This window comes from Choloepus didactylus, chromosome 10, assembly GCF_015220235.1.
Source record: "Choloepus didactylus isolate mChoDid1 chromosome 10, mChoDid1.pri, whole genome shotgun sequence".
NCBI classification, from domain to species: Eukaryota; Metazoa; Chordata; class Mammalia; order Pilosa; family Megalonychidae; genus Choloepus; species Choloepus didactylus.
This window is the reverse complement of record NC_051316.1, coordinates 51,863,338-51,878,698: the sequence shown is the minus strand read 5'-3', so window position 1 is coordinate 51,878,698 and position 15,361 is coordinate 51,863,338.

The window sequence follows — 15,361 nt, the reverse complement described above, 5'->3', positions numbered from 1 at the left end:
GAGAGAGAGAGAGAGAGAGAGCGCCACAGTGGAAGTAGTTGGAAGCTGAAATCAGTAGAACCCTGAAGAAAAAGGAGAGACCAGGAAATGCCACCATGTGCCTTGCCATGTGACAAACTAAAAAGGACCAAGGATCACTGGGAGCCAGGCCCAGAATGCTACAGTCTTTGGGGAGAAAGTATCACCTTGATAACACCTTGATTTGGACTTTCTTTTAGCTTCAAAACCATAAGCTAATCAATTCACATTGTTTAAGCCAAACCACTGCACGGTATTTGCTTGAGCAGCCAAGGAAACTAAAACAGGGCCCATGGAGGACTTCTGGAATGCTGACTGACACTGTTATTTCTTGACCCAAATGTTGAGCTATACAGGTGTTTGCTTTACAATTATTAATCTATACATATATGTTTATAGTCACTAGTTCAGATAACAGTCCAAGTTCTGCATCGCCTGTTGCAAGGTCCTGCAATTTTTTTCTGCAAAGGGCCAGAGAGTAAATATTTCAGCCTTTGTGGGCCATATTGTGTCTCAACTCTGCCATCATAACACAAAAGCTGCCATAGACAATGTGCAAACAAATGTGTGTGGCTGGGTTCCCATACACCTTGTCTAGGGATCCTGAAATTTGAATTTCATATAATTTCAGGTGTCATGAAATATTATTCCTTTTAATTTTATTCAACCATTTAAAGATGTAAAAACCATTCTTAATTTACAGACTGTACAAAAACAAGTGACAGGCAAGATTTGGCCTACGGGGTGGTAATTTGCTTTCCCTACCCCTTCCCATAAATAAATATCCACCTTAAGAAAACAGCAGATAGGAGCCCTCTGCCTTTTTTTTTTTTTGTTTTTTTTTTTTTTTTTTTGGTGCCTTCTGTCTTGCTCCTGGAGGAAATTCATGAGCTCTATTGATTAAGCTTCTCTTTGTTTAGATCCCGGGCTCTGCTCCCCAGGATACAGATGAATGCATGGAGCCAGGAGCGCCATTTGACTTTATCTCTGGATTTGAAGTTTTTAATAAAAGGAACTGGGCATAGAGGAATCTGTGAGGGTTGGAAAATGAGCATCCATTCTTTGCAAGCTAACCAAATATTTGCTGTGGCTTGGCAGCCATAGCCAACCTTTTCCTCTGAAATACTGGAGGGTTATAAGTTATGGGAGACTTCATCTTTCTCGAGCCACAGCTCTTGCGAGAGGCCAGAGCAGCTTTTCAAAACCTGCAGGGTTCTCAGGGAGAGGAGAATCGGGGATTTATGTTCAGGGAAGCCACTGAGAGGTGGTTGTGGCCTGGGGGCCCTGCCAGCGCTAAGGGTCTGAGCCCCGAGCCCCTTCTCTGCTGGTTGGTTTCCCATAATGCCTCGCTCCTGTAATCCCCGAACCTGGCGGCTTGGCAGCCCCGCCCATGCTGCCTGGGGAGAGAGTGAGACAACCCACATGGGCACAAGCGCATGCCTCTATTTGTATCTGTAGCTTGTAATAAAATCAGTAGTTTCAAAAATATGGTAATTCACGAGTCCTGGGACATTTAGTAAATATTAGCTTGAATTAAATCCTTTTCAAGCAGGTCTCCCTGGTGGGTTTCATATGCTTAGTTTTATGTATTGTGTATGGTTCTGATATTAAAGCGGCCAGGAGCATGATATTTTGGGTAGAATAAGATGAATTTTATAAAGAGAAGTCAAACCAGGAGAAAACTTAGAGAACATCCAGTCCAACTTCACCATTTTACAGAGGAGGAAACTGAGGTGGTTTCATTCATTCATTCACTCATTCATTCAACCTGTATGGTATGCCTACTATGTGTAACAGAAATGTTAAGTCGAAGTGACTTTTAGCCTCATCTGCATAAGAATATTGCCTGGGGCACTTGTTAAAAAATGCACATTCTAGAGCTACTGAATTGGAATTTTTAGGGATGAAATGGAGGAATCTGTACTTTTAATAAGATCTCCAGATGATTCTTTATGCAAACTAAAGTTGACCATCCTTGATAGAGGGGAGGAGGCAGCCCACTTATCCCGGCAACACCACATGATGAGAGCTAATCAGAAGAGGAGGTCCCAATTCCGGCCCGGGGAGGAAGGAGAGCAGGGTCAGTTTCCTGAGGGAAGGGATGGACCCCTGACCAGTGACTGAAGAGATAAATAGGACTTCAAGAAGCAAAGAAGCAGGGGAAGGGTGCAGCATGCAGAGAAGAGAATATACAGAGCCACCAAAAGAAGGAAAGACTAGGTGGAGGGGCAGAGATAGTCTGGTGGCTGGACTCTGAGTGATTCTTCCTTGACCCACTGACCCTTAGCCACAACCCTTCCTGGGTAGGCCTGCTGAGCTCAGAGAATGTTTCCCACCCCACAGGGGATGCTGTGTTACCAGTTACTCAGCAAAAAAGGGTTCCACCTTCAAATTCATTTGGGGAAAGATGGGTCAAACAAAGTTACTCTTCTTCAGGACCTCCCAAAGCCTTCACTATGCTAATGTGCATTGTGATTCTCTAAGAGGGAGTCGGAGTATGCAGTATCCCCGAAGAGGAATGGGATGGAGCCCAGCGTGGATCACACAGAGATGATGGCTGCAAATGGCTCCTGGCTTGCCGAGAAAGACGAGCACAAGAAGATGAAGAGGAGAAGGTAGGTGGTTTGGAGCCAGTGTGGGAGGTGGTTCTCAGCACGCACTGTCGTCTCTGATGTAAATTCACAGCAAGTGAGGGAAAGAAGGAAAGGAAGGAGGAAGAAAGGGGAGTGGATATTGGTGGTAGTGGAAGGAGCAGGTAGGGGCTTAGGGGAAAATAAAGAAGCGCTCTCGTTTAGCCCCAGCTGATTCCAGTGTGAGCAGATGCAGCGATGTGGCACTCATTCATTCATTTGATGAGTGTTTACTGAACTCCAGACCTGAGGCTATGTGCCCCTATTCCAGGTGCTGGGGATATTGCAGAAAAGAAAACAAACATCCCTGCCCTCATGGCATTACATTATAATGGGTTGGAGTTTTGAATTGTTTGATTTGGTTGTCTGTGCCGCATGAGGCTCTGGGAGGAGTCTGCTGAGACGGTTAGGAGTGCAAAAGGTTTATTGGTGTGTATCGGTCAGGGATCCACAGAGAAACAGAACCAATAGGATAAGCATATATATGTATATAAATGCACACACACACACACATATATGTATATACATATATAAATACATAAATAAAAGATTTATTTTAAGGAATTGGCTTACACAATGTGGGGGCTGGCAAGTGTAAAATCTGTAGGGCAGGTGGCAGGCTGGAAACTCAGACAGGAGATGATGGCAGTGTCTTCAGGCAGAATTTCTTCTCTGGAAAAGTTCAGTTTTTGCTCTTAAGGCTTTGAACTGCTTGGATGAGACCCACTCACATTTTTTAAGGTAATCTCCTTTATTTAAAGTCAACTGATCATTGATTTTAACCCCATCAGCAAGACACCCTCACAGCAACTTGCAGATTAGGGTTTGATTAAACAACTGGGCAATATGGCCCAGCCAGGTTGACAGGTAAGACTGGGCACCACAGAGTAACCCCTGTGAAAGGAAAAGGGCTGACACAGGAGTGGACAGGGGGTGTCCTCAGTACCAGCCACACAGAGGCTCTGCCAGCTCATTGGAGTACTCCAGAGCAGCAGAAGAGTTCCATGTTGGACAGAACCAGCCAGGTTGTCGTACCATCCCCTTGCCAAAGCCCACCCTGGCTGGGATCCTTCCAGAAAGCTGGAAAGCTGAGGTGGACCCTGAAGGACTCAATGCTGTCAGCTAACTGGCTCACCACACTGTGTAGCTGGGGATCCAAGCAGCAGGCCCCTATGTCTGCTACAGAGGGGCCTGAGGGGAAACACAGGTTCCCATCAATGGTGAGTGCAGTGGGCACACACACTCACATACACTTTTGAAAATGGATTTCTGCCTAACCCCCTCCTCTACCAGCCCTAACACACACACAAAGAGTGAGAGAGAGGAAGAGAGAGAGAGCACACCACTGGGATTTTAGAATCCCAAAACTATTTTCTCTCCAGGCCAGTATACTCCTTTCTTGGGAACAGTGGTGAGATTTTTGAGGGGTGGATGACCTATTGCTTTTTTTCTCCTCCCAGGAGGTATCAAGGAAGGGTCAGCCTTTGCAGTCAGGCAGTCCGTGTTCTCTGCCACTCATAAGCTTTGGAGCCTCAGAACTATGTTCCTAAACTTAACCACTCTGAGCCAATTTGCTCTGCTTCCAGTGGGAATAGCAATGCCCACCTCACAGGCAATGGGATAAGGATACAATGTCAGGCACGGTCCCAGGTGCATGATAAGTACTCACTGAAGGATGGCTGCCATCCTTTAAAAATTACTGAGCCTGCACCCTTAGTAGAATGATCACTGGTGGGGAAACCACAGCAAGCCCATTCCAGGTCAGTGCATGAAAGCAGTAAGGAAATGAGCTAGTCTGGCATGCACCCTCATCATAAAATCCTCAGATAGTGTTGCCTGCAAAGTTCTGCCTTTATCATAAGCTCAGCATGACCTATTGTACACACGCAGGTTTTCATGGGTGTCTACCAGGTCACCAAATATGCCCTCCTTGGCATCTTCCTGAGGCTACCAGAAAAGATAGTAAGTATTGTCTTGTAGCAAACAAGAGAACCTCCTGTGCTGGACCTAGAGCTCCAAAGGGCTCCACTATGGCCATCCTCCAGAGATGCCCCATCCCTCAGAGTGAGGGGTTCATGTGGCCAAAGGAATGTCCCCACCTGGAGCCCACCCCCTCTTCCCTGGTAGATCCACTCCAGGTATCTGCAACCCCAGAATTCCCTGTCCAAATGGCCCCACAGCTGCAGCCAAGGCCAACATGGGCTTCCTTCTCAAGTGCATCTTCCAAGAGTGGCTCAGACCTCCAGTGTGTGTGCGCTGAGGCCAGAGTAGTGGCCAGAGAGTGGCTGTTGGTGGAATGTGGGAAAGAAATCCAAGGAGTCTGCGATCACTAAATCAAACCTGGCCTTCCAGATTTTATGAAGGTAAATTGGTCAAGATAAGAGGGAAGAAAACTTTTTACTGAACAGTTGTTTTTAGCTTGCTTTATAATTTTTAAAATATTTAGATACGTGGGTTTGTGGGACTCCCTTTGCTATCTTGCCCCTGTCCCCATAAATAATCGTGGTGGGCTTGGGAGGATTCTTAGAGCCTGGAATCAACAGACCCCAAAGTACCAGGAGAGAAGGTGTGCAGTGGAGATGCTAAAACCCATGAAAATATCTTCAAGGAGTTTCAGAGCCTCAGGACTCAACTAGTACCCTGACACTTGCCAGATAGCAAATGGTGCACAAAGCAAATATTTATTGTTGTCTGATACTCTTTATAAGCAAAATAATTCATTGTTAATTGTAATCCAAGTGCTTCCCGAGTTGGCTGTGCTCTGCATTCAACAGCAGACATCTGTAAACCATGCCCCATGTCCAGTTCATGAAACAGCTGCACAGCTCAGTCCTTTGCGTTGCCCATTATACTGCAAAGTTGCTTAATGGAATGCCCATTACCTCCCACTGCACATCTGCATGGCTTCTTAAGCTAACCATCTCTCTGGGGGTACTTGGGGCACATCTGTGCAGGCCAACCACACAGCTGGGTCTTCTGTCATCACCTCCAAATCATATTCTCTCTACTCCCAGGCATGTAGTCTGTGCTCACTTCTGCTTAGAGTTTCAAAAGGCCAGATTCCTATCCCCAGAAAGGTTTTATGTCTTGAAGCCAATGGCCCTCCATGGAAAAGGCCTGTTTGTTCTCTGGTCCCACATGATCTCTGAGAAATTCAAAACTAAGTCACTGAATGCTATTTGATCTAGGTGGCTCCTTTGTTACCACGGAGGAAATAAAATGCAGTCAGTGACTTGCTCAAAGTGACAGTTGGTAAGGGGCACAACCAGGACAAGAAGCTGGGCCCTTGCTTTTCCTCTGAGATCACTTCCTTTCCCCTGCCCCCACCCCTTTTAAAATCTTGGCCCCATCAAAACCTGACTTGGCTGTGCTGAGCTCTTATGGAACAGGTTTGTTCAGAGTCTGTGGTGGAGGCAAAGCTGCTCTGGAAACCCTGAGCTCTTGCTCTTTGCAGATCTCAGGCCTCCTGGCTGGGTTCTGACTTTCTCACGTGCTGCTCCGGCCGTGTGAACCACAGCACAACAGAGGCAAGATGGTGAGGTATGACAAGTTGTGTTTTGAGAGTTCTGAGGACCTGCTCCAGCTAGGTGACTATGACCACATCACTGCTGATTAGAGCTGGAGCTCCAGAACAATGTGGCCTCAGAATCTACTCCATCTCCACCATTCAAGTAAATCATTTGACCACTCTGAACTTCAGTTTCTTCATCTATTAAATGGGGAGCACACCTGAGTGACAAGATTCTTAGAGGATTCCCAGTGTCTTGATAAATGTTGGATTTCCTTCTCCACCTATAAAATTCAGGGGGTTGAAGTAGATGATATGTACAGCTATGGCATTCACTTGTGCTGTCATTTGGCTTCCTAACCCAGCATTTTCTCCATGATCTGTGATGATTTCCCTCTTGGATCATTCTCTCCTCAGCCCAGCTGTGTTCATTGGAAAGTTGCTATGAAACTTGTCACCCCTCACCTTCCCAGGTCACAAAGGGCTTTGCAGCCAGGGTCAGTCCACCTGGAAGTCAGTACCATTAATGATTCACCAAGAAGATGGATCCAGGAAGTGACCTGTGACAAGGTCACCTTTTGTGCTGCCTGAGACACGTTCCAGGAGAGCTGGAACATGCCATCCTGAGACATGGGAACCAAGGCAATCATGCAGGCAAGGGGGCCTCTACCCAAAGAGACTCCAGCTGCACAGAATGATGCCAAGGCTTCCTCTCATAGCCTTACTTCCCCTGGGCTGCAATCTCAGGACTGGTGCAGAAAGCAGAGTACTGTGGGGTAAAGCCAAGCTGTCAGAGGGTGAGAGAAAAGTTCTGCAACCCAGATGGAAAGCAGCAACTCTTTTGTTTGCAAGTAACAAAATCTAACCTGAGCCTGCTGAAGTAAAGAAGGGAAAGGCACTGAAAAGATACAGGGGTGTCTTACCTAGCAGGAAAGACAGCCAGGTTTTGGGAATGGAACTGAAAAGCCAACCCAGCTCTTTCTCAATCCAACTTTCATCTCTTGGCCGGGTTGCTCTATTCTTCTATCTGCAGGTCTGCTTCTTCTGCTTCTCTGATCCATGTAACCAGCAAGGTGTGGCCATCCCACAGTCCTAGTCTTATGCTTTACCAGCCTGAAAAGAGAAGAGAGTAAATCAACCAGGCCTTCTAGAAAGATGATAGATAGATAGATAGATAGATAGATAGATACAGACAGACATAGACATGGGTATATAGCCTATCAATCTGGATTTCAAATCCAAAAGAAGGGCTTCTGAGGCACCCACCTTGGCCCACATACTCATCCAGATCTGATCAACCACCCCTGGCACTTCACTTGGCATATTAGTTAACATGGCATATTACTTACCAGACACCCTCACAATGAGTGAAGGCGCAACAAAGGGGTGGGGTCTCTGTGAGTCTGGCATATGCTCCAAAGCTATCCACAGGAACATAATGAGCTGAACCACTCTAAGAGCCAGAATCGGGGCACTAACTGTCATGGGGGTAGGGTGCCTGGTCCAGAATCACCCAACGCCAGCAGGAAACAGTGACCCTCAAGCCAACAGGACCCTCCTTAAAACCTGACTTGACTGAGCTGTTACCGGGAAGACTTATCACCATGAATTTTGCTTCAGCATTTATTCTGAGTTCATTCATTCATTCATTCATTCTCAGGTCAGGTGATCCTCTGTGGGTTTCCACGGAAGTCTCTGTGTAATGTTGCAGCTCTCTCTCCCCCTAACCTGAGCACTCCCTGTGACTAATATTCTCTCTAGAAACTACATTCTTTCTGAAGGAACATCATTTTGGGGGACACTCAAGACAGGAGTTTAAAGTACATTGGGTATGAAGGGTGGGAGCTAAAAGCAGATGTGCTATTTGTTTGCATTTTGCTCTGTGCAAAACTCCATAATAAAAAATCTGATTACTAAACTTTTCTGACTAGACAGCCACCCCAGCACCACCTTTTATTTTTTAAGGACTACCTACTAACATCTTAGGAATTTCAGACTCTCTCCAATGAGCCTTTGGCTTCTCATCCCCTTCTGCCCACCATGTCCAACAATGTGGTGGATTGAACTCTATATCCCAATTTGGACACGTTCTTGGTCTTGATGTCCACATCCTGGTGGGTATGGACCCTTTGTAAGTAACATCTCTTCAAGATGCTATTTCAGTTAAGGTGTGGTCTCACTGAATCAGGTTGGGCTTTAATCTGGATGACTGAGATGCAGAGAGAAGCCAGGAGAGGCCGCCATGTGCACTGCCATGTGACAGAAAAGCCAAGGACCATGGGTTGCTGGCAGCCAGCCCCGGAATGCCAGTCTCTGGGAGAAAGCATCACCACGATGATGACTTGATTTTGGACTCCCATTGTTGAAGCAAACCCATCGTGTAGTATTTTTTTTAGGCAGCTGGGAAACTAAAACAATCAGTATTTCATGAACTTCTGACCTTGACTTCTGGACCAATATGGTGTCATTCTGAATTTTATTCTTGTTATCTCCACAAGTCCTTGGATAAGGTCAGAGACGAAGCTGTCCCTCCAATCACCATTAAGCCATTTTGGGAATGAAAAATAGCAGTGTCAGTATTCCCTGTGAGGCTGGGAACAAGAAGAGTGTCCATTATCAACACTTCTATTCGATGTAGTGCTGGGGATCCTGGTCGGCACAGTGAGGCTGGAAAAAAAAGAAATGAAGGCTTCTATTTCTGCTCTGATGGTGAACTGCTACAGGCAGCTGGTTCCCTTCCTCTACATCAAAACTGTGGAACTATAAATTCAAAATAAAACCTGGATTACAGAAACTAACAACAAATCCTGAAACTTTGAGAAACTCCTGGAGATGATGAAGTCAGTATTGAGCTGGTGCGATAGGTGGAGTGTGGGATAGTGTGGGACGGAGGTAAATAGAGCCTGGAGCAAAGGATGGCCACAGAGAGATGGCTCTCACCTCTCCCTTGTATTGCCTTAGGACCAACATCATCTGTCTTTTTCACCCAAAAATCAGTTGCAACAGCCCATCCAACCAACACTAGGGGAGCCAGAGGGTAGTGTAAAGTTCCTGCTGGGATGAGGAATGAATGAAAACAGGCAGGAATGACTTGCTGCCCTAAGACCTTCACCTCTCTACTCCACCCCCACCCAACACCCCCAGGTTTACAGAAAATTTACCACCTATGGAGATTACTTCCTCCCAGAGCTAATTTGGCCTAAAGGCATAAAGTTAAAACCCTTTCAGAGAGTTGCCTTGTGGCAGCAAAGAAATAGTAATGGTCAACAGTGGTGCTGTGATTTCAGGGCACTCCATCTTGGGGTCCCACCTTTGATAAATACCCCCTCTCCTACCACCCCAGCTTTATAGCTGCTATTTAAACTTTGGTAACAAGTACAGGGTATTTGTGCACGCACGTGTGTGTTGGGGTAAAGACAGGGAGTTTTAATGGAGAAAACATTTTTTATTGATTTACTTCTCAAAATGTGTGTGGTGCACATATGTGATGGGGGAGGAAACGCAAGTAAATACAATCTGGGCATCTCTCAACTATTATGCTTTACACACATGAATGCACATATTACGAGGGAGTTGATCAGGCTTTTTCTGTGTACTTGAGGTCCGAGGCTGAGAGCTGAGAACCCCATAGGGATGTTGTAAATTTTGAAAGAGGCGATGCTGTGTCATCAAAATTTAATGTACATTCGAATTATGTGGAGATCCTGATAATCGGCACATTCCTATTCACTAGGTCTGGGGAAGGGCCTGAGATTCTGCATTTCTAACAAGCTCCCAGGTGATGTTGATGCTGCCAGATCCAGGGCAACCTCTGTGCAGCAGGATGGTAATCAATGGAAAGCGTTCAATTATTGGCAGCTAATATTGATGACTTGATTCAACTGTAACAATAGTCAGTGTGATGGTTGGGTTCATGTGTCAACTTGGCTAGGTGGCCTAGCTGTCTGGTCAAGCAGGCACTGGCCTGACGATTCCTGTGAGGCTATTTGAGGCTGGTTGGTTTGTTGGATCATCAGTCAATTGACTGCAGCTGACTGATGATTCATCAAGGGGCGTGCTTCCACAGTGAGAGAATGCAATTGGCTGGATTTGGTCCGGGTGATCAGTTGGAGGCTTATAAGCCGGACGGTTAGAGAACCTTCACTTCTTCTTCAGCTGCTCAGTGAAGCTTTTCCTGGGGAGCTCGTCGAAGTTGCCAGTTCGTTTCCTGAGGAGTTCTTCAAAGTTGCCAGTTCGTTTCCCGAGGAGTTCGTCGGACGTCTTCCTTGGAGTTGACAGCTTGTTGACGGCTCTGCAGAATTTGGACTCGTGCGCTCCCGCAGTTGCGTGAGTCACTTTTACAATTTGATAATAAGAGACATCTCTCATTGATTCTGTTTCCAAGGAGAACCCTAACTAATACAGTCAGCTTATAAATCCCTTCACCTATGCCCATTGTTGTATTATTAGGGATCAGTTTTGAGACCAAAAAAAAAAGGGATTAATGCTTATTCTCTGATTTCCACATTACCTAGAAGTCCACACTTTTCTGGATTTTGGTTAAAAATTCAAACTCTTTCAGCAGTGATTTGCCAACCTTTACATTTTTGTTTATAGACACAACAGACTATGTGTAGCAATTTGCTATAGACATTGATGAATGTATGTTTAAAAAGATAAACATTTTCCCCTCAGAAAAGAAGACCAGGGCTATTTAAAGGGCAGTTGGCCAATTTCTGACATCATAGAGATTGTCTCTTCACATCTTCCCATATCCATGATACTTAATATCCTTATTAGTCTGGGCTCATACCATGTGATGTGGTTTCTTGTTCTCTATGTTATTTTCCTACCGTGAGTGCCACCTACACAGATATCAGGAAGCAAAGAGATAAGAAAGGCTCAACTCCTCTCTGAAGCCTCTCCCAACACACTCGCCCTCCCCAAGCCCAGCCACTATTCTGAAGAATAAATTCTTCTCTTTTCTGGGCTTCCACAGGCTTTGCGGCCTGCCCTCAAGGAGGATCCATTAAACTTTATTGTGGTTATTTACTGATGTCTCTATCTTCTGAACTCCTGCATGACAGAACTTGCCCCTCATTTCTCTGTGTATTTCCTGAGCACTGCAGAGCCCTTGGCATAGTACAGGCACTCGGTAGACTTTGTTGAATTGGATTGAATTGAATTGCAGGTCAATGAGGAAATTATTTCCAAGCTCTTTGGAGAAAGTAGGAATTGTAGCTTCTGGGTAGGAATGGGACAGGGGCAGATCTAGAATGCAGAGGTGGGAGAGAAGACTTCCTGTGCAGGTAATTACAAGTAGTTAAGCTAGGATTATGTGCACAAAGTGAGCAGGTATTGGGAGGGATGGATAAACAGGAGACAGTTCCTCAGGGGTTATGGTCCCCACTAAAAGAGTTTGGAATATATCCTATGGGAGCTGGAGAAGCATAAAACAATTTTAAGCTCAGGAGTAACATGAACCTATTTGGTTAATAAACAGAACACTGACAGCAAAATAAAGGATAGATTTTAGCGGATTGAGACTCGAAGCAGGGACTTAATGACCAAGACCCTGGTTCTTGGAGAATTGGAAGGATAATGATTAACAGACCCAGGGTGGGCGTGCAAATGTGTCTGCTTCTTTAACACCATCCTAGGGCTGTCCAAAGATGTTCAGTTGTTTTTCCAGGATTTTTAGAACCCATTGGATTATGTTTAAATACAACAAAAATGGGCCTCTCCTCCAAAGACCTTATTTTGCATTAAGAGACCATAAATGTATTTAAGAAACAAGGGATTGCCATTTTGGAAAAATGAATTTCCCATCAACCTACTTGAATTCACTTCCTGCCTTTCATGAAATATATGTATATAGACAGCATGAGACTCCCCGCTGAGTTCTGCACTTAAGCGCATCTGCCGTCCAATTTACAGCTTGCAAAGGAGGTGTTAATTAGTTGGCAGAAGCACCTGAACAGGGAGTACTGGGTTGGCTGAGGGGGTGGGAAGGTCTCTGGCATTTCCTTATTCATATAGGCAGGGAAAAGGAAGAAAGAAAACCACATTGCTGTCCAAAATGGCAACCATCAAGCCAAAGCAAGTGGTGCAATTATAGCAGTTAGCTCTTTTCTCAAAAAAAAAAAAAAAAAAAAAAAGTCTATTTCAGATTTGTGAGACTGATATCAAATTAATATCAAATGCTCATAAGAATTTACTTTGCTTTACTTTCATATATTACACTGTGAATTGTAAAGGTCTTTCAAAGTAACCTGGGTGACTTTTTTTGCTGTCGAATAGAGGAAGGATTAAGGCCAAACCCACAGGAGAAAAAGCAGAGAACATGTCTTACAAGAGAAAGGCAGTGAGCCAGAGCTAGGAGGATCTAGGAGGTGGAGGATGGAGAGGGGAAGTCACAAATCCAGGTGGAGCTCAAAGAACTTTTCATCCATGGTCAGTAAAAAATGTTGGCTGAGTTGAAGTAGGTGGTTCCAGACAACCATTTGTTGGGGGAAAGCAAAGCTAAATAAGAATCAACTCTAGCTTTTTTCAATTTGTCAGTAGAGGAAAAAAAAAACAAAACACAACCTAACTCAATCTCAGTAATTCAAAATTAACCAATAGTTGAAACAAAATGTAGACAGGGTTACAGGATGTGAAGCATCTTCATCATAGAGATGAGATACCAGAGGTGTAGTAAAGGAAAGTAACTTTCCCAAGGATACTGATGGTGGGATTGTAGCTTGAACCTTGGGTTCCTAACCCTCTTCCCCCATTACTCTTTCTGTCACACTGTGCTAATTTTCTAAAGGTCTTCAGAACACATTTGGTACAGAACCCTCCCCACCCCCAATCTGATTCAGCACAGCAACTCTTAACTGCAGTGAGATGTAGAGTATCACTGCAGGAAGGTAGCAGGACCAAAATAAAAAAGACATGACAAGAAAAAAATGATAATACGATCCAGCAGTCATGCTCCTTGGTATTTACCCAAATGAGTGAAAAACTTGTGTTCACACAAAAATTAGCACACGAATGTTTGTAGCCGTTTTATTTTTTACTGCCAAAAATTGGATACAATCTTCAATAGGGGAATGGATAAACAAATTATGGTACAACCATACAGAGGAATATTATTCAGCCACCAAAAGACATGGAGGAACTTTAAATATACATTGCTAAGTGAAAGAAGCCAGTCTGAAAAGTCTACATACTGGATGATTCCCACCATATGAATTTCTGGGAAAGGCAAAAACTACAAAGACAGTAAAAAGATGAGTGTTCACCAGGTGTTAGGGTAGGGGGGTGAATAGGTGGAGCATGGGGCAATTTGAGAGCAATGAGACTATTCTATATGCGACTGTCATGGTGGATACACAACGATGAATTTGTCAAAACCCATGGAACTGTATGACACAAAGAGTGAGCTCTTTGTAAACTAGGGACTTTAGTTAATAATAATGCTTCAATATTGGTTCATCATTTGTAACAAATGTACCACACTAATGCAGGATGTTAATAATTGGGGAAACTGTGAAAATGTGTGTGGGGGGTGGGAGTAGGGGGTTGGATGTATATAGGAAATATCTGTACTTTCTGCACAACTTTTCTATAAACTTAAAACTGCTCTTAAAAAATAGTCTATTAATTAACAACAACAAAAAAGACAAGGACACCCAAGGTGTGAATCACCTGATTGTTAAGGCCTCTAGTGACCAACAAGAGGAAATCAATAAAATAGTTGGTGAAAAATAAGCTTGCAGTAAGTTAATAAATACTACATGCACCAATAGGGCAGAAGACGTAGTGTAAAAAATTCAAAGATTCTCAGATTATGTATATAATGAATAGATGAAGGCAATTTACTTTCTACTCTGAAAAATGCTGTTGAGCCTTCATAAAATACAAAGAAATACCAAAAGGAGAAAGGGCCATAAATTGAGCTTTCAGTAGGCTCAGCAAGTACTCTTTTAGGCTTCCAAGTTTCAAGGAAACTGAACAAAGAGAAGAGGTTCTTTCATCCCATCCAGGCTACACCTGGTTTCTGAGGAGGCTGAGGTGTCCAAACAGAAAGAGTAAAGGAAATTCAGTGAGGGAGATCTTCCAGGAAGATCAAAGGGCTCCAAGCTCTGCTGCTTCCTACAGCAAATCCTAATTTTTCCAAGAGAGGACAAGACACTGCCCACAACGTGTTTTCAAGATGCACATCCCAGGAAAAGAGGGATTCTTAAGGAATATACTTAGGAACAATTATCAAGGGCTGGAGGGGATCTGGGTAGTGGGTAGACTGGCTAGGGATTATTTGATTGGGTGATAACTTCCCCAGAGAGCCACGGGAGGTGGCCCATGCCGGCTCCTCTTAGCTGAGTTAACCTTGGGCCTCTGCACTCAAAAGCTTGAAGCCAGAGATTGGAAAATCAAATGGGATTTTCATACTGAAATTCATCATGTACTTTTCTCTGCAAATTGTTTCAAGTCCCCAGGTCCAGTACTAATGTGGCACATAGTAGATCTTCAGTAAATGTTTACTAATGAGAACATAAAATTAAATGAAATGGCGAAGGAAATTCACACATTTCCTGTCCAGCCCTCATCCCCTGTATATATAAGCTGTGAGAGAGCGCAGGCAACATTTAGTTGAAAATAAGGTCTTTTTTGGTTGTCTTGTACTAGCCTGTAAAACCTAGGAAAGGGAAAAAAAAAAAGGAAAACTAGGGTGACATCTCCATTGCTTGAAGATTCATTAGTTGTAATGGAAGATAATGGAGTGGGTCCCCCTGAAAAGAATTGGGTGAAATCCAAGATCCACTACTTACTGGCTATATGACCTTGAGAACGCTGTTTAATCTTTCTGAGTCTTGATTTGTTCATCTGCAAAATGGACCTGATTTATCCAGGCTGGTTGTGGGGATTAATAAGATAATGTCCCCAACTGGCTACAGTGAACAACCCGAGGCAGCAGGCCAATAAATTCATGTTCCCAAAAGTGAACTTTGGAATCATTGCTCAAACTTAGACACTCTAAGCCTGGGAGATTTATTGGGATTTTTATGGCCAAGGTGGGCGTTTGGCAAAGCCTATTTTTAAAGTTTTTCAAGTTGAAATTATGTGGCTAGGTGCAATGGTGTCAAACTTTGGGTCCGTTCATTGATTTGGGGAGTGTTCCTAATTGACTTTTTAAGAAGAAGATTTGACCCTGTTTAAAGACACTTCCTTGATTCACCTC